The following is a 23,758-nucleotide window of genomic DNA, read 5'->3' as shown; positions in this document are numbered from 1 at the left end:
AATTCAATTCAATTCAGTTATTGTAAAACTAAAATGTAATATTATTGACATAGTATGTAATGTTTTTAAAGAAGTATTTTCTGCTCATCAAGGCTGCATTTATTTGATTAAAAATACAGAAAAAAGGGAAATATTATTGCAATTTAAAATGGTGGTTATCTATTTTAATATACCTTAAAATAGAATTTATTCCTTTAATCAAAAGCTGAATTTTCAGCATTATTACTCCAGTCTTTAGTATCAAATGATCTTTCAGAAGTCATTCTAATATGCTGATTTATTATCAGTGTTGAAAACAGTTGTTGGAATTTTTTTTTTTTTTTTTTTTTTTTTGGAAACTTTGATACATTATACAGGATTTCTCAATGAATAAAACATTAATAAAATTTAATAAACAGCATTTATTTACTAGAGATATCTTTTGCAGCAGTGTACACTACCGTTCAAAGTTTAGAGTCGGTATTCTTACTTTTTTTTTTTCTTTTTTTTTTAGTTAATTAATTAATTATATTATTCAACAAGGATGTGTTAAATTGATAAAAAAAACTTACATTGTTAGAAAAAAAAATTGTATTTTGAATAAATGCTGTTCTTTTTAATGTTTTATTCATTAAAGAATAATGAAAAAGAATGAAATGAAGAATGAATGAGAAAAATAAATAAAATAAATAAATAAGCAGCACAACTGTTTCCAACATTAATAATAAATCATCATATTAGAATGATTTCTGAAGGATAATGTAACACTGAAGACTGGAATAATGTCTAAATCAGCTTTACATCACAGAAATAAAGTATATTTTAAAGTATATTAAAGTAGAAAACTGTTATTTTAAATTGCAATAATATTTCAAAATATGTGTTTCTGTATTTTTGATCAAATAAAAGTAACTTTGATGAGCGTAAAATACTTCTTCAAAAAACATTAAAAATCTTACCGATCCCAAACTTTTGAGCGGCAGTGTAATTGCGTAATATCATATTAGTAATACAGTTTATTTATTTATTTACTCATTTATTTATTGTTTGATCCAGTCAATTGTTTGAACGTCACTGCATCCTGTTTCCCACAAATTTATAAACAGGACAAGCACTTAGCTTCCAATCTCCATGGCATCGCTTCTGTAAATGGAAAGTGGTTTATTGTGTCTGCTTAAACACAAACAGTGCTGGTCCAGTCTGTAAAGTCATTTCTGTAGGATTCAGAAATTAGATCAAATCAGTTTATGATGGCAACAGTTGATTTGCGCTTCTACTTCCTGTGTTTAGACTGGCCTCTGATACACACACGATCTCCCACATGCACATCACTCACTTTGCTGGCACTTTCTCAATACCCCCATCCCATAATAGGCCCACCCTTGGCTGGAATGCCCCTGATACTGTATGTGTGTGTCTTGTCTGATTTTCTTTTATTGTGTTTGCGTTGTCACAACTTCTCACGTCTTTTCCATTACGTGTATGTACGTGTTTTTTGGGTATGTTTGACCTTCTTGTGAATTGTTGTTGCAAGCTTAGTGTGAACGATTCAATTGCTCATCATGACAAATCTTACAGGAATGCCACAGATAGCTGGATGTTCAGCCAAACCCCCATGCATCTTGGCTGAACTAGTCCCCTCAGTTATAAAGTGTCACTGTGAGGAAAGACTTGCACGAACTTGACTGTATTCTTTATTAGGCTACATATGGATTTACTCTAAGATGCTGTATTGATTGCACAGGTTAATGAAGAACAAAGTGTGAGGCAAACAGTTGAAAGAGAGCAAGACCTCAATATACAGGGGGAAAAAAAACAATCAAACAGAAAATCCAATCAAGTATCAAAGTGCAACAAAACGAAGAGTAAACGTCTCAGGGCGAAAAAGCTGAGTATGTCGAAGAGAGCGAGACTAGAATCATTGTCCAAGTCTTTCAATGTCTCAACACTAATCTACGAGGAGAAAGGAAAGCGAGAATGGATGCATTCCATCTAGTGCCGTCTGTAACATGTGCCAGGTAGAGCGGGAACAGGTTAAATTAATCAGCTGCTCTTGTTGCTCTGCTCAATTCAGATGTAGGTACAGCACAGACCCGTATCTGCAGATGGGGTCAGCCATGAAATATGGTGTGATATTGTCAAATTGATGGAGGTCAGAGAATAAAGGGAATGAATTTATCATGGCTTGTGCATGATACATGGAGCAGTATAGCTAAAGCGCACAGGGCAGGCGTTTGTGTTAGGAGAGTGAAAGCGGTCTTGATACACTATTTTCTCTCCCCGCTGCAAGCATATTATTAAAAAGCTCAGTTTGGTAAATTGAATGGGCGTACTAGATTACACGGAGCTCCTAAAAAAGGGCCCATGACAATATGGGAGTCAAGTTTTGAAGGGAAGGAGGGAACAAATTTACTGGTTTTGATGGCACGACATGACAAAGGCTTAGTTCCTTATAAATAATAATTGGTGCTCAATTATTATTATTATTTATAGTTGAGGTCATAAGTTTACATACACCTTGTAGAATCTGCAAAATGTTAATTATTTTACCAATATAAGAGGGGTAATTCAAAATGCATAGGTTTTTTCACATTAAAGACGTTTACATATAGTCCACAAGAGAAAATAATAGTTAAATTTAGAAAAATAACTTGTTGGAAATAACTTGAACAGTTAAACTGCCCGCTGTTGTTCAGAAAAATCCTTAAAGTCCCAAAAATTCTTTGGTTTTTCAGCATTTTTTGCCTGTATGATTGCCTGTATGATTCTGAGATCCATGTTTTCACACTGAGGACAACTGAGGGACTCATATGCAACTATTACAGAAGGTTCAAATGCTCTCTGATGTTCCAGAAGGAAAAACGATGCATTAAGAGCCAGGGGTGTAAACTTTTGAACAGAATGAAAATGTGTACATTTTTCTTATTTTGCCTAAAATTGCCTAACAGAAGACTTTGTTTCCCAGAAGACAAAATATGTTAAATTTATCATGATCCTCAAATTCCAAAAGTTTTCACCCCCCAGCTCTTAATGCATTGCATTTCCTTCTGGAGCATCAGTGAGCGTTTGAACCTTCTGTAGTAGCTGCATACGAGTCTTACTCAGGCCAGTTCTAAATAAAAAATAACATGCATTTTGTATGATCCCTCTTTTGGTAAAATAATTAACATTTTGCAGATTCTGCAAGGTGTATGTAAACTTTTGACCTCAACTGTATATGGTATGTAGAAGAGTATTTAAATTAAAACTAATTTAATTTATTTATTTACATTATGATTAGGCAACAATAAAATAAAATGAAAATTAAAAAAAAATAAAAATAAAAGTGTTTTGGTGCAAACTTGATGGAAAAAAAATACTTTTTTACAACAGTGAGTTTGAAGAGTTTATTTATTTATTTATTTTTGACGATTCTTTTTTCCCCCTCTTATCATTTCCTCTGTGTAACAACAAAAATTGACATTTTTTTATCCACCCTTTGTCCTGTGTTTCTGTGGTAGGACAACACATGAATTTTGAATCTTGTTGTTTGTTTTTGAAAAGGATATCGAGCTGTGGACAATCTAAAGAAAAGTTGAGACAGAACATTGTTTCTGTGCTTTCGACTACTGATGACAACCACAACAACAACCTCTCAGCAGAACATTAAAAAAGTCACATTTCAGCACCAGATCGCCTCCCATTATAGTACCCATTAACAAAATGAAAACTTTAGCTCAAAAATTGAAAATGTTCCCTTTATATTATATACATTCTTGCTCTAAACTATTTCATAAGGTGCTGGAGACAAAATCGACTGTTTCAAAAAGTGTCGACTGCACGACTGCACACAATTTCTGTCCAACCGCAGAAATAAAGAGAAAATAAGAAGTTAAGTCCCTACTGCTCATGTAGCCGAAGCTGCAACCTTTCCCCTTTTCTAATTATTACAGTGTGTTTTGGAGATGACTACAGATGTTTTCTGTTAACGGTAGTTTTGTTTCAATTACGAATGGAAAATAATATGAATGTTGTTGTTTTGTAAATGCACACAAACATTTTTTTATCCATCTGTTTGCATGGAAGCTCTCATGCACCTACCGTCTGCTGCTCAGCTTATCAAAAAACACCCTTTTGGTATTCGCAACATATATGCACACATGTATTCACTTCTCATTCCATGTATGCAATTATAGCAATATTATTTACACAGCATTGTGTACACAGCACTCTGCAAGCTTCTCTGGCACATGAACACACGTAACCCCCCGTAGTGAAATAACCAGTGATGTGCATCTGCAGAGCCCGATGGTCACGTGACACATCTGGAGGTTTCCAGTTCTATGCCCTAGTTGGCTGGAGATGAGGGGGACCTCACAGCCTAGAGAGAGAGAGAGAAAGGGATGACATTGACTCGTCCTAACACTTCAGTGGTCGTGTGAGGGATGCTCCCATGGAGGTGGGGGGAGGGCTATTTCTCACTGGTTCACAGTGCAGCACCGTCAGTGCACCGTCCTAGCGTACATGTGCCAAAACTTAGACACTCCCACACGTCCACGTTGACGGCAGAGCTCCAGACAATAATTAGGAGAGGGAACGGGCCGCGTGTGTGAAGGAACGAGTGACGCAGATATGCATTAATATGTATTATGGACTATTTATTACTCACGTCACTGTTGTGCAGCAGGTAGGGTTGTATGGGCATAGCCGTCACACGCAGAGCTCAGCGCCTCTGTGTGGATATCTGCTTCTAATCTCCTATTCTGGTGCAGTGAGTTGTGCTTGCCAGCTGAGTGTCTGTCAGCGTGCAGGACAAGAGGGAAGTTTTGCATTTGTGGACACTCAGGGACAGGATGTGGACGGCTCTGTATGTAGTCAAGCATGGAGCGAAGTCAGGGTCTGTCACTGCCAGCATCTGCTGCCCACTCGAGGCCGCCCCAGAGGCACTGACCAAGCGGCAGCCGCTTTTCTCTCTCTCATACACACATACTTAAATACACACTGGGCCAGCACCAAAGAAGTAGGAAGGAACATGTATTCTCCTTCTTCTTCTGGAGTTTTGTTCTCATCTGTTGGATTGTGACCCAGTACATGTATTATCCAATGATACAGTAATAACAGTAGCATGTGAAATATTATTACAATTTAAAAAAGGCTGTTTTTTAAATTGAATATATTTTAAAATGTAATTTATTCCTGTGATGGCAAAGCTGAATTTTCAGCATCATTACTCCAGGCTTCAGTGTCACATGAACCTTTAGAAATCATTCTAATATGCTGATTTGCTTCTCAAGAAACATTTCTTTTTATAATTATCAGTGTTAAAAAACAGTCTAAACTTTTTTACTTTTCTGGTGTTCTCAAAAATGGAAGTCGTCACAGTTGGGTAAACTTCTATAGTGGTGAATGATAAAAAATATAATAAGTAGGGCTGTCAGTCGAAATGTTTTATCTAATTAATTACATGATGTGTTGATTAATGAATCTAATTAATCACAAAATAAATTCAGGGTTAAAAAATACCCACAAAAGATTATTTAAAGCAATTTTTCTGTTAAATGACAAAGTATCAAGTAGACATTACAAAGTGTAGATGTTATACATAAACATTTAGGCTGTAGCGGCCTAACATAAACTATGGAATATAAAAGAAGATCATTTGAGAAACAACGCAGTACTTTTGAGGCATGGTAACCAAAACAGCTTTGTTACCAACAGGCTTCAAAATAATTTCCTTTATGATCCACAAAAGAGGTTTGAAACGACATGAGGGTCAATGATGACAGAATTAAGTTTTTTGGGGTGAACTATTCATTTGATGTTTTTATTATTATTATTTATTTAATGTTTTTTTATGAAATTATACTCTAAATAAGAAATTAATTCTGCCAGCAGGTGGCGGTAAAGACTTTATGAGTAATTCACTCATTCGAATTATTCAAATACCTGATTCATTCAGGAATGAAGTAAATGGCTCTCTTTATAAATGGGTTGAACCATTTATTCACACGATTCGTTCAAAACGCGGATTTAAAAACTAAGGTGTGGTGGTCAAAGATGCACAACAGTTCTGCTATGGTTTCAAAGGTAATATGTTCTCTGCAAAATTGAGCAAAAACACATAATATTGTGTTTAAAATATAACAGACTATCAACTTCTTGTTTACTAAACTGTTGTATAAAATCACATTGAAGCTGGTGATAGATCGGGACAAAATCAGCACTCATGTCATATTGCTCTGCCCTGTGATATCATGTGAAATGTGATATATATATATATATATATATATATATATATATAAACATGAGAAAAAACACATACAGGGGATTTTTTTAATTTCTTTTTTTTTTTTTTTTTGCACAAATATTTTGAATTTTAGGACATAACTGCATTTAATGAATTGCTGTTGCCCAACATCATCTTTGGGGGTGGGGTCAGCGCGTAAACTGTGTTAAATATTTTAATCACGTTTTCATAACTAATTAATTAACGCGCTAAACTGACAGCCCTAATTATAACTATAATATATATATATATATATATATATATATATATGACATTTATATGACTTTAAAAAAGAGGGAAAAAAATGAGAGACTAAATATGTTGGTCAGAAGAGAAAAATGTCTAATTTGCCTTGACTCCCTCAGCTGTTGTATTAGAAACTCATTTTGCAGTGTAATATTATGTCATTTAAAGGCAATATATCACAAATGATAGTGTTACATTTATTTTATTTATTTTTAAGTTGAAAATATTAAAAACCCCAGTAGATATTGTTAATAAACCATTGAAATGCAACATCACAGTCCGTGAATTTTTTTTGTGGGAACTTTATTTATTTATTTACTTATTTATTTTGTGCCAGGATTGTTTAATGAATAAATAGTTTAGAAGATCAGCATTTATATAACATAAATCCCTTTTTTCCATTATAAATATTTTGACTGCTCTTGTACAGTTCTATTAAATTAAGTTAATGTATTCTTGCTAAAAAAAAGTGTTAATTTCTTTTTTTTAAAAAAAACTTACTGACCCCAAACTTTTTAACAGTAGTGCGTGTATTTTGGTATCGTGTTGTGTCGCCACTTGATGTCCCGTATAAAATCTGGGACCTGAAGGGAAACAAGTTGAAAATTACATCTTTTGTTTATGTGCTCGCAACTTGTGTGCAGCAGGTGAATGGATCTGCATCCTGGACTGCATTTCTCCAATCTGGACCCCCAGGTGTGTGAGTGTGTGCGCGTCTGCGGGTTGGATGGTGGGTATGTTTCGGTGTGGGTGGAAAATTGGGCTGTGTGCGAGGGGGTGTTTGTGTCCTGCAGTGGGAGAAAGAGAAAAAGCGAGTGAGAGTGAGAGAGGAAGTGATGAAGGGTGAAAGCAGGGGGAGATGAGACACTTTGATGATGTTAATTTTGGGTTTATCTCACAGATGGTATGAATGATTTCTGTTTGGTTGGAGCTCATCTAGAACACCAGGGGTCCTTTTATCTTTCCTCCTCTTATTTATTTATTTACCTATTTTATCACCGGACCCCCCCACCTTCACCCCACATCTTCCTGAACACCATTACAACACTTTTGTTTTGATTACCTTGTTAACATTTCACTTCATTGAAAATTTAGTTCCCTTTGTGTTTAGAGAAGAGGCTTCATGTGGATTGATTTTGATAAATGGGAGTCTGAAGAGCAAAATAACCATTCTCTTTATTGAAAATGGCTCCTAATGCAAAGTCAGAACGTAAGTGAAATTTCATGTAGATTCTAGCCAAAGGCTGATACCCGTTATAATGGTTCAAGAGAAAACTCAAGTGTTTACCATGTTTACCATTTTAAAAATTTCACAATCTGTTATATATCATTAGTAGGTATACAGAATTTGCCTGCATTTTTTTTTTTGTTTTGTTTTGTTTTCTGGGCAGAGACAATATTCTAGATAATAGATTTAAACATGGTAAAATGTGTTAAAGACTTATTAAAGACATATATATATAGAGAGAGAGAGAGAGAGACAGAGAGAGAGAGAGAGACTGTTCATATATGTACATATATATCCTGTAGCTGTTTAAATAATTTTGAATATTGATATGAAAAGATAATAAGTTGTAGGGGTTGTGTAGAATTTTTTTAAACAACAGCTAAATCTGCTGCGTTTGTGCTTGCTGAATCCATGTGGGGTTGAGCTAATATTACGTTAAAAGTAGAATTTGTTAAAAAATATAGAGCATGCATATAATAATATAAGACGTGATACAAATGTATGGTTTGATAGAGTTGTCTTAATATTATAATATATGTTGCTACTTGCTTGCATCACATTTACTGACAAAGAGAATTATTAATACTGGTTTATTTAGTGTATTTGAATATGCAGAACAAACTATGGGGAAAGTTAAAAAATAAATGACACAAAATAGGCTTTTTGTAATATGATGATCCCCCACAGAACAATTTCATTATGCATAAAAACTGGAATCGCAAACGAAATGTTCCATCTTAAAGCATTGTAGTGATTTAATTTTTGCACAGGAGTGTGATATAGTCACTTACCCTCCTTAGCCTTAGATTGTGCCGACATACCACTCCCTTGTACTTTTGTTCTTCTGGGTGTCAGCGAAATTAATAATTCATACCATTTACAGAGTAACTCTGAAATTAATCCTGACTGAAACTTGAGGAGTGGACCTGATTACATTCATTTAGCTCAGCACATTTAAGCAAGGCTTCTGTGTTACCCTTCAATGTTGACATGTTACATGTGAATTACCGCTAACTTTTGAAATAAACAAAGATGCGTTTTATATATAAAAATGGTTTGTGTTGTTCTGCATACTAAGTTGCAAATATACTGTGAACTCTATGGACAAACAGTCAAAGGCATCTTTAAAAAGTGTGAAACTATAAATGATTTTTTCACGGAAAATACTAAAATAGAAATCTGCCATAGAAACAAGGATGCAGTGAATTTGCGTGAGTTTGGTCGAGGGTAATTGAGTGCTCTCCTGCCTGCATGAAGTGTCGGGGCGAGGATCTCTTCAGGTGTTTTTAACTGAGAAGCACACCACTGCGGGTTAAGCTGGGTCAGGCACCAAAACTTGGTAAAATTGCAGCTGCTACTCCTTTCACTCAAAGTCTTGTGTAGTTACTAAGCTTCACAGGACTTTGTGGAAATATTTGAACTTCACCAGTGTAGGTGCTAGGAGCAGGTGGATGAGGTCAGGGGGCATCGGAGGTTTGCTTCAGTGGCAGTGCCAATTTTAACTTGCAAGACACTCTTTATTCATCTTCAGGATGGAGGCATCTCGCTTTTGAGTTGTTTTTTTCCTTATGTTCTCGTATTCTGTTCACATTCTGTATAATATGAGAAACCTAAGGTCAGTTTAATTATATAATAAAATGTTTCAAATCAGTATATAAAAACAAAACAATATTTCATGTCAATGCATTTACTGAATGATTGATTTTTTGGTTTTTGTTTTTTTAAAGTGGCCATGCAGTGCACAGTGGGCCAGTCATTGTCGCAAAATAAACACAGACACGTTGGTCAGGCTTTCAGCGGGAAGCGGGTTTAGTACTCTTTTCCTAAACACTCCTCAGACGCTTTTTTCTCACATAAAAAAAAATCATTTCAGATCAATATTTCATGTCCACTTATTTATTTGGAAAGTAGTAGTCCGGCGATCATTTTAGCACAATAAACCCCTTCAGGGTAGTGTTACCTTATTGAGGCTCAATTTGCAATATATATATGTTGGTGTTGGGGAATATGAATGGTTATGGCAGTGTACGGCTGTAATGTGCACCTGCACTGGCTTCATAAATGTGACAGAACTGGCAACCGTTCTAATTGAAAATATTATTAAATATCACATACTATATATAATGTAGCAAAATGAACATGTTAGAAAAAAAAGGTTATTGAATCGTATTAGATGTATGGCTTTCACTAATAAAATAATATATGCAAAGAAAATATGAATGTTAAAATGATTAAGCAAAATTGTGCATACAAATATGCATTACCAGACTGTTAAAATACATGATGTGCTAAAAAAAAAAAATTAAGAATTGCCTTATTTACAGATAAAATGTTTATTTAACAAGGTAATACATATAATTTTATTTTAGATGCTATTAAAATAATATATTTTTATGTTAAGTATTAATTTTGTAACAGCATTTTTGATTTATTTATTTTAAAAATACAGTAAAGTTCTGGCAGCTGCCATTTTGTTTTTTTTTTTTTTTACCAAAATATTAAAAGTAACTCCAACGGTTAGTTATTTTTCTATTTTTCTTAAACAGGACATCACGCTGTTTTGTGGTATCTTATCCCCTATGTTTTGGATTATGGGGAGTATTAACTTTTAGCATGCAAAATAAGACACTTCCAAGCGCTGTGCTGTTCCTCGATGAGAATGAACTTCGCATCCCGACTGAAAACGTAAAACAGAGCCAAACCCATGAGCTGCTTACAGTCGCTATCAGCCAGAGACACGATGATGACGACGAGCTTGTGAAAGTCATTCATCAGGGTTCGGCGTTAGTCATGGATGACCCTTCATTTATCACTGATCCGGTGCTGGATACAGACACATAGCGCACTGATTGGACGCAGCGGGGGGACCAGTAGCGCTTCACATCCACCGCCGAGCCAGATCCAGAGCTGAGGAAACACACTCTTGCGCGAATTATCTGTACTCTCGCAGCGCTTTCAGGTAGACATGCAGGCGCGCACTCCCGGCTTTGTTGTATCTCTGTGAGGAAACAGCGGCTGCTCGTGTAACTCCGTATCTCGGTGTATCCGGACGGTGGCGGCTGTTATTCGGCATATAGGCACATGAGCGCTGGACACATCGATCACCCCCGACCAGTCTCCTCCGTTTGCTCTTGCGTTCAGAGAGGAGATAGAAACATCTATCTGTCAACATCTGAGTGACTCTTGCGCTCTCCGGACTATCGTTTGGACGGGAGTTGCTGCTTGAAGCGAGTGAGGAGGACTTGTTTTGCAAGAAACATCTCTCTGTTTTGTCTTTCCCTGAAGTTGACCGTCGTTTAGTTAAGTTTTGTCAATGGGATGCTGAAACACATCAACAGCAGGTAAGAGCACCGATGGCCTCAGCATGCGGGAGCGCTCTCACTTATACTCTCGATACTTTTAGCCTTATTAGAAAATAAAACAGGCAGGGTAAATTCATTTTCATTTTTTTTAAAGTTCGGTTTAATTATTATTTTAGTATTTATTATCACTTAATGAAAATTAAAATACATAAATGATTTCGTCGAGTAAAATACATCACTTTCGGATTTATAGTTTAGTCAAGCGCGTTGGTGTAAATCATAGTAAAGACAGTAGGTACACACAGGTTGTAAATGTGTTCACACGCGGTGCGTGTAAGCTTCACTGTAGAGAGACAGAGTTTCACCGACTTCGTCTACTTCATTTCTCTATTGCTTTTCAGTGAAAAATGAAAAATGTGTATGTACAACCCAACAACTTGAACATGAGTGTCATAAAAACTATAAACACTTCTGGCAACTTACGTGTATTTACAGTAATGACGTTCAAAATAAACAATGTACTGCAAGTGGATGATAAAGACGTCAGATCAGAAAATAAATGAAAATAAAGTCGTATATATAAAATAGATATGCTACAAAAATAAATAACATAACATTGCCAGGCTACCTGCATCTATATTACCTAAAAATAACTCATTTTGTATTAATCTTACTGTGTAAGATTGTTTTTTTACAAGCAATGGCAATATTTGAAATACTACAAATATAGTTAGGCTATGAAACTAGTTATATTGAAATTGTTACAGTGTCTTATGTGAACAATATTACAATATCCCACTGCTCAGATTACATGTGTTGAAGTAGTTTGTTAGTGTTTTATACAGACCTGCTTTATCTGAGGGAAACTGCTGTGCACAGCATCAACTAAATCACATTCACATTGTGCAGAAGATGTCTTAAAATAACTGTTTTCCAGAAAATCTGTAATCTTTAACTTCACCTAGTTATTTTTTCTTTGACTACAGTTCTTCTCTTATGTTTGTTTAAGATTTATTCTCAGCTCTGAGTGAATACTCAATGATTAATTATTGGCATTAAAAAAAATTAAATGCTTAGCCGAGTCTTACAAACAAATATTCTCTCGTAAAGTTTTTGCGAGTAATAAAGTACAATTTCACAAAACACTCTCTGGCAGTTTTTTTTTTTTTTTTGGGGGGGGGGGGTTTGTATGTATGTAAGTGTGTTTTCTGAGCAACTTTTTTCTTTTCTATTTTAGCGAAGTGTGTTAATACTTACGTCAGACAATTTATAACATTTGCTTTGATGACTTTGCGACATATTGCTTTGGTGACTTTAATGGCGGTAAGGGTGTCCCTAAATTACTTATAATGTCAAACTGATCTGTTCATAATTGAGCCAAACCCCTAAAGCGCATCACAGAAGTGTAGACTACTCAAACACTCATACTGTATTCTGAAAAGCAATAAGATAAAAAAGAAGGTTATCAGTTACATTTTACTTATGAACACATACCTGAAGGTTGTGTTTCGACAGATAAAGAAGAAACAACCTGACATATACACACACACACTGACTGAAAACAGTGTAGAGGGGAGCATGGTACTGAGGTATCACCATGTACTGTAATTGCGCTGAAAGCTGATACTGACGATAGTGATTGGTGAAAGATTCCTGGCCCATCCTAAATGGTCTTTTGTTTAAATGCTAGTGTATATTGCCCGCTAAAGTCACGGACATGAACGGACATTGCCTCCCGTTGAATCATGCTCTTGGACTGGCCTCATATAGTATGTTCAGTTTTTCAGTATCTGTGTTCAAAAATATGTTTCAGTCTCCTGGTTGTTTTGACCGGTTTAGGCCTTCTACTGAGGGGTTTTAGTGATTTATTTTGTGACGGTATTTTATTTAAGCACATATCTGTTTATTAGAATTCTCTAGTTTAGATCGGGAAGGTCGTTTTGATATTGTAATCTGTGAACGAGACCCATGTTTGCATCTGTTTACTTTTTTTAAAAAAATCATAGAGGTTTTTGGAAATGTATCTGCAAGGATACTATGGGCGATGTATGTAATAATAACGAGGAGAGATTTAGCATTGACTGTGCGTGTGTGTGTTTGTGTGTGTGTGTGTGTGTGTGTGCATGCTGAGAGACCTTTGACTAATCTGAAGTGTAGCTGAAATCAATTTTTGATGTTGCCTTGAACTTGGCCTTTGTTCACTTGAGAGACAGGGAGGGGGAAAGAAACGGACAACAGAAAAACTTAAACTGATTTTATTATTTCACATTAAAGTTGGAGTGATTGATAGGAGCACTTTCAAACTCTGAAGTGTCATTTATATCATGACAGAAAGAGCTTCTTTTTTAAAGACCCGTGGAGGGCCGCAGCGTGTGTGATGCAGAGAGCATGCGCGTGTTTGATCTCACATCAAATAAAGCTGCAAGAAGGCACCATTTGTTACTGTAATGATGCTAATATTGTCACATATAGTGGCCCTCTTTCCCTCATAAAGGCCGGTACAGATGTTATTGGCTGGGGGTTGTCATGGTAATGGGATTCACAGAGGCTGGATTGATTGACAGTAGCTGTCCAGTGCGGCCAGATGTTTTTATCTCCTTGTTGCTTCTGCTTTCACACCTGCTTAAAAGTCAGCATACATATCATTTCATTATTCAAAGCCCAATTAGTCAGAGTCTTCGTTTTAATCATTTCCTGTCAATGGGAGGCATGACAGCTAATTGCAGAAACATTTATTTTCATGTAATTTCATTTTCAAGGCAATAAGACTCTAACATGATTAATAATCGTCAGAAGCACAACGATTGGGAACAGATAAATAGGCATTGTTGTTTTGACACCGGTGTGTGTTTGTGCGGGTGAATGGATGTGAGTGTTCGTATCTCCATACTTCCTTTCTAATGGTATGGGGCTGATTCTCCAGCTTGTTAAATGCAAAGCATGAACAATTGGGAGTCGGGAATTACATGTACGCACGCACACACACACCCCGATGAGGCCTGAATGGCGTGTAACATTTGGAGTAGGCTCATTGCTGCCCAGCCATGCTTAAAGACGGAGACACTGGTGTTTTTGCCGGCAACCCAACACCAACTCAAAGCTCACTGACTTGAGTGCACATGCCAAACGGCAGCCGGAGAACCGCGGGCCTCGTGCCTCTTCCGACGTTCTTTTGTGTGCTTCTTACGTAGGTGCAGAGAGGTGAGGAAGCAAATAATGTTTGTGACTTGCGTGACCGGATGGAATGCTATGCGCGGCCTATGCGAGGCTTAATTAAAACGTCACGCGCCAGCTCGAACTTATTGATGTGCCACCGTTGTGCCGCCTAATTGACACTTTGAGGGATGCACTTTCACTCGTCTGGTAACGGTCGGAGTGTGCTAATATTTCAGAGAAGAAAGGAATTGTCTGTGTTTAAGACCCATCCCCTTGACCTGGACTCTTTAATGCAAAGCCTTTTCTTTTAAGTCTGTCACTCTGATTTATGCTCAACTCCTCAATGCATTGAAAACACAGAGAATACTTCAAATAGGATTATGCACAGGCGCACACACGGACGCACACTCTGGTTGGAATCCACTCTTTAGAGCCGGCCAAAGCTGTAAATAGTTTTTAAATGCTCAAACGGATCGCTAGCTGTCTAATAATGCCGTTACAGACAAACAAAACAAATCCATTCTCATGGAAACTGCCAAAGAATTGCGAAACTGCCGTAATGGACACCTTTTCTTGTTGTCGTCTCCCAAAAGACAATGTTGGCTTGCAAGCGTAATGTTCGGTAGAAGCAGTGGCTGCTTGTGTTTGCTGGGAATTTGAGGAGAGCGGCACGGGTAGCCGGAAATAAGAGGTTTGAGTCGGCGTGTTTGCTTCAGAACAGCTGGACAATGAGAGAATCCATTTTTCAACGTTCAGTAGGGTTTTGTGTCTGTGTGTCTCTAGGTCGCTGTACTTGGCTGATCGGTTTATTTTTCAGAGGGGTGAAAGCTGCTCACAGGCTTCCAGAAATTCTTTTTTCTCCCCGCTTTTATAGAGAAAGAGTGGCGAATGACCTCTCCCTGTGAGCCGCTATGAAAAATTCATGGTCTCCTCCCTCTTCGAGCCATTATGTCAACATCTAAAAATACTTTATTTCACACTGGCGCCTCTGTGATGGTCAATGATAAACAAACTGCAAAAACCACCAGCTCGAGCTGGCAACACTTTGAGATTGGCAAATAAATAAATAAAACTTTCCAGTTGCATCAAAAAAGTTGGACCGCTCTAGTGTGTTACATGCAAGCGTATGTCTTTTTGGTGAAATATGCAGTGCGACCAGTGCGGAAGACAAAGATTGTGTGAATTCTGTCGAGTGTGAAACAGGGAAATAATCGGCAGCTTTTAAACTGGCTCCACCTCCAACCTTAAATCTGTTAGTTTTTTTTTTTTTTTCTTCTCTCTTCCTCCCTTCGTTTATCTAACAATGCCATCTTGTGAAAATTGCATCAGATTTATATTTGACAACAGTTATTATACAAGGCGGTTGTGCTGTGCTATAGGATTTGTTGCCGAGTGCCCTCTGCCAACTGGCGAATTATGCGTGCCAAATAAATGTATGATAGTAAAGGAGGAATGAGTAGTCAATGGTAGTTGATTCATTGAGGTATTTGTGTCTGTTTTTGAAGGCTTTTAGCGATTGTTATAGCATAGTAAAGATAAGAAGATAAGGATCAGAACATGACACAAGCTAGAGTCGAATCCAGATGCCTGACATTTTTTTTAACACTTAACTGTTGGGTTGTCTAATAGCTTATGTACTTTTACCACATATGACTAGTGTATAAAACACCTGCGATTTTAGTTAACTGCAAATTGCACATTATAGAACATTAGAGTCTGTTTTGACAAGAACATTATATTCATTCGCTTTACATTCCTTGACATTATTACAGCTGTTTCTTAGATTATCTTGTGTAGATGTAGTACATAATATGAGCAGTATTTATATATATTGCACTATTCAAAAATTCAGGGCCGGTGCGATTTTTTTTTTTTTTTAATCTTTTTGAAAGAAGTCTCATAAGTTCACCAAGGCTGTATTAATTTGTACAGAACAATTATACTGTGAAATTTTAAAATCCTGTTTTTTAACTGTGATGGCGTTATTCCAGTCTTCATGATCGTTCAGAAATCATTTTAAGCTAAATTTCTTAGTTTTATCAGTGTTGTAAACAGTTGTGCTGCTTAAAATTGTTTGTGGAAAACAAGAATTCTTTTGTAAATGTTTTACTGTCATTGATCAGTTTAATGCATCCTTGCTGAATAAAAGTGTTGATCTCTTTCAGAAAAATCTTACTCCCCCCCAAACTTTCGAGCAGTAGTGTGTGTGTGCGCCTGTGTCTTTTGTAGTACTTTTATAGTTCTTCTTTTTTTCCACAAGGTTAGAAATTAATTTGTGACGCACTTGTCCTCTCCTATGACTAAATGTGTGTCCTAGTCCTCTGCTCCGTCTGTATGTACCTGTGCGTCCTTCGTGGAGCGCTGATTTCGGATTGGCTGACGGCATACCTGCCGTCAGGCACTTTTATAGAGTAGGACAGGTCAGTCGTCTGTGTGTCCGTACCTTACGACACCCACCTTACGACGCCTCACCTTTTAAGTTCTCACGCACCCCATTCCGCTGCAGCCGGCACAACGTGAGGACTTCCCATCACAGGCGGTCTACTTCTTCAATGACCTCTTAAGACCCTAACTCACTGGACTCGAGAAGCAGGTACGCTTTGCGTTCCGTTTTAATAGTTTATCGTGATTGTACAACCTTTGTTAATAAATATATCATATGTTTAGACGGTAAAGATTTACTCATTTGAAATTTAAAGTGGCATTTTTTCGCTCAGTGGTAATTTACCAAGCAATAAATGATTGAAGGGAAATACTTACTTGAGCAAGCCAGCGGTCATAGTTCAGCAAGCGCCAGATGCTGTGATATTTTATACTTCATTGTTCCCATTTTGTTCTCAAGTGTCCTCCAGTATCTTGTTGGGCATCCATATTTTATGAATGCCGCAGTAAATAAAATGGAGGCCGCTGTGTGTAAGTGTGTGAGGATGTTTGAGGGAGGGATGTAAACATGAACCGTGCTCTCCCGTGGCGGAAGAGGGGTTCGCGCAAAGGTCTTTCTGGTTCTTGGTGAGGCCATCAGTCTTCCCTTTTGTCACTGATACAGCCAATCCAAACCCCCCCGCAACTCCTTTCGGCTTTCTTGGAGCGGATTCAGCATTCCTGCGGGCGCAGCTTTGTGACCAGCATGGCCAGCCCCACGTAACCTTTTAAGTCCAGCTGCAGCGTTCCACGGCAGATATGTTCATTAAGGAGAGGAGCGAGGCTTTTGTCTCCCCCGTCAGCACAGAGGCTGCGGGCAGGCGGGGTTTTTATTCAAATAACCACCTACTTGATCTCCCAGCAGCTCAGGTGGAAAGGTTGTGGCGAATTTTTTACGTGCCTTTTTTCCACTTTGTCATTTATGGAGGCTAAATTATAGCAATTTAAAATGTATAAAACTGAAATAAAATCCAGATTCTCAGTCGTTTCGTCTGCATCATTCCCTTCTCCGGTCTCCCTTCAGCTGGACCGTTTCTTTTGTGAACGCCGGAGAAATTTATCTTGTGATATGTTGCTTGAAAGTGCTCGGTGCACCGTAATTTACCACGTAATTTATTAGCTCTCTCTGCTTTTTTTTGGAGCGTGAGCTCTAGAAATTGAAACAGAACAGTCTTCTTGATAGCTTTCTTTGGATTAAGATCACGGAGGTGGAGAGGCCAGGATGAGGGATTCGTCTTTCTAATGGCTGTGATGAAATTTTTTGCCACTGTAATTTATGTGTGTTTCAACATAACTTTATGAGCACTTACTTTTGGAATGCAGTAACCCCCTTTTCCCATTAGTTTCAGCTTTACAGGAAGGCCCACTCAATATTGCTTTAAATACCATATGAAAACCACCAAATTATAGAATTATATTTTCCCCTAAGTGAGGAGGTAAAAGGGGCCGTCATATATAATTCATGCTGAATGATTTCTGTAAAAAAAGGCGTTTGAATTAATGCGAAGAACACGAGAGGTTGACGGCCTGCGCTGTGTGCTACAGAACATGGCAGGTAGTGTCTCCGGCCAATCAGATCCTTTGCCTCTCTGTGGCAGAGAGGGAGAGATAGCAGGAGGGGGTGAGAGACACATGAAAGACGTAATGAAGGTTAGTGAAATGGAGAGCAATACATCTTGCACATTGAGCTCGCTACTTGTTAAAGCGACAGGGCCTAACCAGAAAGGAATTTGCTTGATGGATGAATTTTACCCGTCTAATGGATACAAGCACTTGAAAAATGAAAACATCGATCCGTTCCCCAAGTTTTTCCATCCCTCTAATGAGAATGGGTGTTACGAAAGATTTTGAGAGGGTAGCGGGGACAGTCTTTTGCCCGGTGATTCGGAGCACATGTATCTCGGGTTTCAGTCACAGCTGAACTGCCGCTCTCTCTATTGTATATATTATAGGAGGAAGAGAGGACGCTCGATTTGTCTCTCTATTGATGTGCAAATTCAGAATGGGTTAGATATTTCCTCTGTCATTTCACTGGAGCTTTCTTTTGAACCCTGTTAGCCCCCATTCAAAGCGAAACAAAAATATATTTTTCTGCTTGTTGCTATGGACACAGTAGTTTACTCTTGTTCGCTAACTTCACAATGCACTATCGTTGCTTTCAAATTTATATGGAAATTTTAATTCGCATTTTCGTTGTCACTAGATCACTGGTGTTCTTAACTAATGGGTTGCGACCCAAGATTGTCCGGCAGGTATTTTCCTGTAGAAGCAAAATAAGTAGGCTTATCAACATCTTTTATTTTATTTTTTTTATTTATCGTTAATTATTATGCCTTTTTTATTTACAGTATTTTGTTGTTTTCCAAGGCCATCCGTCCAGTCAGACTCTTATTTTTGCACAAATTCGCCTACCGAATGGTAACTAAACCTGTTTCAGCTATTATTTATGAATTTAAAATATGTGACGCTGGACCACAAAACCAGTCATAAGGGTCTATTTTTTTTAAATTGAGCTTTATACATTATTTGCTGAAATAAGCTTTCCATTGATGTATGGTTTGTTAGGATAGGACAATATTTGAAAATCTTGAATCTGAGGGTGCAAAAAAAATCAAAATATTGATAAAATCGCCTTTAAAGTTGACAAATGAAGTTCTTAGTAATGCATATTACTAATCAAAAATTAAGTTTTGATATATTTACGGAAGGGAATTTACAAAATATCGTCATGGAACATGATGTTTACTTAATATCATGATTTTTGGCATAAAAGAAAAATCGATAATTTTGACCCATACAATGTTTTTTTGGATATTGCTACAAATATACCCATGGTACTTGTGACTGGTTTTGTGGTCCAGGGTCACATATGATCAATTTTCAGTGAATAATTTAGCATATTTTAGGGTCTATGCTGTTGTGATATTATGGTAATATTTATCAGGTAATAATAATGAGTTGTCTGTATAATAAATAATAGTATGTGTGACTCATTAGTTTCTAGACACTTCTCGTCATGTTTCAGTAATGTGTAATTTAATAATTTTTTAATCATTTATCATTGTAAATGTTTTTTCTACTGCATGAAAAATGTTATAGTTCCAAAAATGTAAAATATTTCTGTTAAAACAAAAACAGCAAAGAGCCGCTCATGAACATATATGTATACGTTATGTATATGTTTTTCTTTAGTTTTCTTTTTAAATTGAAAGAACATTTAGAAGTTGTGTGTTGTATTGCTCTTTTGATAGTTATTCTGTGTTACTATAAAGGTAAAGTCACAATGGCTATTTATTGCAGTGGTCACAGCTCTTGCAGTCCTTCTGTACTTTCTCAAAGCGCTGTATCTTTATCTGTCCTGATTGGTAGGCGATTGGCTGCGGTCACCGAGCAGACGGGGTGAGAGCGTGAGGCCATGATGATGATGGCGAGGGCGGAGAGACGTGAGATCCAGAGCTCACTGGGTGCGTGAGCAGGCCGGGCTGAATGTCACACACCTCGCCCCCTCCACACACACTTGTGCGGTGCTCTCATGGCACACTGTTAATTAATCTGTAGCTTCCAGCCAGACGGGCCCAGCTCACGCAGCCAGCTGGGAGATGGTTTAGACCGGGCGTGCACTCCCTCTGATGGCTCACTCTGCTGGCACTGTCTGCCAGATTACATCAGGTGTGTGTGGGTGTGAGCCCTGCTTGTGTGGGTGTAGGTGTGTGTTTGTGTGCGAAGACGGGAAAGAAAAAGAAAAAAAATGGAGTGGGGGAAAAGAAAAAAACAACATTGATTTCCTGGTCATTGTACAATGGCCTGAATGGACTACTGAAAGGAGAGAAATCCATTTCCTTTGGGAAGGAGAGAGGATGTTTCCTAGACAAGTTAAGTCGCTTTCACCAAGGAAACTGAATGCAAATGTTAGACTTAATACACACTATCTTTATGAATTTAGTGAAAAATTATCTTTCTATCTATCTATGTTATTTCTAAAGTGGATGATTGTGATTTGGTTTTTAACAAAAGCTGGATTTTAGACTGCATAAAGCGATAAGCTGGTAGAGGCTGTATTTTGCAGCGATTTCACCACAGGTAAGAGGGTTTAGGCATGACGGCGAGTACACTGTTATTGAATTCAGATGATATGTGGTCTGTGTGGCTTGATCGTGGATCATCCAATCAGATTACAGAGTACAAGAACAAAAGTGCAACTGTAATCAGATGCTACTTTAATTTAGTTTTATTAAGGTTTTTAAAGTCAAAACTAAGGTGTAAGAGATAGGTAAATTCAAGTTTTGCACTAAGTGCATTTACATGCACTTTAAAAGTTCAATTTTACTTAGAATAAACTAATTATTATTTGTGCAGTGCTTTAGCCCTCAGATTTGCTCTGAAAGACCAAGGCAAGTACAGTATGTGCGCTCGTAGCTTGTCTGCATTTAAAAAAATGCTGTAGCTCGACAACTGCACATGTAAACGTACTTACTGTCCTTTGTGTCATCTGTCAGTCAGACATTCCTTAAAGAATCAAAAGAGGTGCTGGACCGTTCGCTGGTGCCTTCAGCACCGTCCAGCCGTAACCCGCCAGTAACGGAGGGATAATTTCATCTGCAGGGTTCAGTGACTGCTCAGCGTACTCCTCTGTCATTAATGACGGAGTCCCAGGCGAGTGAAGAGTGAAGGACAATGGGTACTACATTGAGCCAGTTGGCTTGCGACGCATTTGCATGGCACTAAGTGCATCTCAATGTAATTAAGATGGACGGTGGTAGAATGTACATTAGACTGCAGTCAGATACACTTTATGATCTGAAGACACTGACTAAAGCCACATTGTAATACAGCTCCGCTCATAAAACAACTATGTGTGGCTTATATGCGGTTTGACAGGTTTTTTGAAAAGCTAGTCTTACATCAGTAAGGTATTACAAATGAGGGTGTTTTCATACTTGGTTAGTTTTCAAGGTCTTGACAACATTACTTGTTTTATTTTGCATTCATACAATGCTAAAAAGTATGATTTTGTTACTATTATGATGTTAATAATATTTTGAATTCGTTATATTGGTAACACTTTACAATAAGGTTCATTAGTTAACTACATTAACATGAACTAAGAATGAACAATACTTCTACAGCATTTATTAATCTTAATGTAAATTCAGCATTCACTAATGTTTTGTTAACATTAGTTAATGCACTGTGAACCAGCATGAACTAACAAAGCACAACTGTATTTTTATTACCTAACATTAAGGTTAATAATTAGTGTAATAAATGTGTTTTCATTGTTCATTCAAGTAATGTTAACAAATGACAACTTATTGTAAAGTGTTACCGTTATATTTTGAGGTTTCCTCTTCATTTTAGTTCACATTTTCTTTTCTTTTAGTAATGTAGTTTTTGTTTTGTTTTTGTATGTCTATGCAGTTTTTTATTTTTATGTCAGTTTTAGATGTTTTTGTACGTCAAGTTAAACTTAGTTATAATGAGAAATGTTGTTATATTATATGTATATATTCATTTTTTTATATATATTTTTCTATCTATATCGATCTATTTAATCTTTAGTATTTTTTATAGGTTTAGTTTTGATTTAATAACACTGATGCTTAATAATGTTTGGCCTTTGGGTGCCGTGCAATAATGACACGTAGAAGAGGAGATGAACCACCTATTTTATTTTAATAAAGAAAAAACAAATAATAATAACTACAAACAGAAATTTAAAGGTTTCCCTTTAGTGTTCTGCCTCAGGCTCAAGGGTTTAACCTCAGCAATTTGCAATTCAAAATGTAAAATATAAAAGAAATTACAACAAAAATGTAACACTTTTGTTTTAAGCCCCAGGCTGTCAGTTGATTAAAAATTAATTACAATTTAACCTTTTTTTTTTTTTTTGTAGTTAACATGATTAATCTAAGACAACTAAATTTGCTGAAATTGACTTCTAAATATATATCTTCATGTCATAATCATCACTTTTATATTACAGTAATGTTGGAGGAGTGAAGGAGCTGATCTATTGAAATGGGGCCTGAGTTGGTTATTTTAAAACGGATTATTTTAAGTATAAAAATACTGTAGCGTGTTTATTTTCATTGTGTGGTTTGTCACAATCTAGTGCAACAATGAATTATTTTTATCCATTGTTGTGTTTTCAGTGTCTGCCATCATTACAATTTTAACCAGATGATGTTTCTAACACCTGGATGATGGTGTTGTTGACACACTCGCTTTATATTTTACCCTTAACATGCATTATTGGAGCTTTTTTTTTTCAACACCCATCATCTCAGAGGAGTGGTTTAGGTGACTGTGTCACATGTTGTGAGATGTACATCTCTTCACGGAGCCTGTAAGTGAAGAGCTTTCAACAGCCTTTCATCATTCCCGCCCCTCCCATGAGCTTGACTGGGCTTCTCCTGCACTCCCGTTCCCTGAAATGGAGTCTTGTGTTCCCCACACTTCTTTCCTGCATCTCTTTTCTTTCTTTCTCACCGTTGACATGGCGACAGCTTGTAAGCTACAGGTGTCCGTGCTTGCCAGAGTAATGGTGGAAATGGGCTCTTGTACTCAACAAGAGAAAATAACCACTTCACCAAACAAGATTGATTTTAAAAAAAATAAAAATCATAAACCCACGCATGGGATTTGAAGGTTTGCATCTTTTGCTTTACAGGCAGTGGCTGGATTTATGTCAAAAAGAGTAAAAGATTGAAAGAGACAGTGTCGTATTCAGAAACCGCTGCCCCATAAAGAGCATCTTAGAACTATTAGCACACATCTTATTGCTTAATTTGAAACACAAACAACCCTTCTCTCTCTTTTATGGTGTCTCTCTGTCTTTCTTCACAATAAATCGCGAGACTCCTTTGGTTAAAAACCACAAGCAGCATGATATGATATATGTTGTTGTCTGTCGTGGAGCGGAAAAGTCCCATGGCGCTCTAAAATAATGTTGACATCAACATTTCTGCATTTGTTCTCAATTTAGATTTTTTCCTCCCCCCTTTCGTTCTCCCAAGTGGGCACATTGACATTTTGAACAAAATCAGGCCTGCCACCGGTGCTTCTACAGTAGTAATTAAGGGGAGGGTCTGTCATATCAGCGTTCTGATTCAGTCCTAAAAGAGTCACCACTTATCCTAATCTGTGGAGGCAAGTTTTGCA

The 23,758-nt window shown here is 37.1% G+C and overlaps 1 protein-coding gene across 14 annotated transcripts in view; it reads left to right on the top strand.

Annotated features, from left to right (window-relative positions):
• The window catches only part of LOC127152700 (teneurin-3), a 589,677-nt gene that overhangs the window by 264,806 nt on the left and 301,113 nt on the right, over positions 1–23,758 (top strand). For 7 of the 14 annotated variants that reach the window (XM_051093698.1, XM_051093924.1, XM_051094361.1 and 4 more), the window contains exon 1: positions 10,417–11,059. The exons of 1 other annotated variant lie outside the window; for it this stretch is intronic. The gene's annotated coding sequence lies outside the window, so the exon portion shown is untranslated. Of the gene's footprint in view, positions 1–10,416; positions 11,060–23,758 lie in introns of those variants that run through there. 6 more of the 14 variants (XM_051094441.1, XM_051094209.1, XM_051094293.1 and 3 more) reach the window with 2 other exon arrangements.

Source organism: Labeo rohita, chromosome 1, assembly GCF_022985175.1.
Source record: "Labeo rohita strain BAU-BD-2019 chromosome 1, IGBB_LRoh.1.0, whole genome shotgun sequence".
In the NCBI taxonomy this organism is placed as follows: domain Eukaryota; kingdom Metazoa; phylum Chordata; class Actinopteri; order Cypriniformes; family Cyprinidae; genus Labeo; species Labeo rohita.
This window is presented reverse-complemented; position numbering and strand designations above follow the sequence as displayed.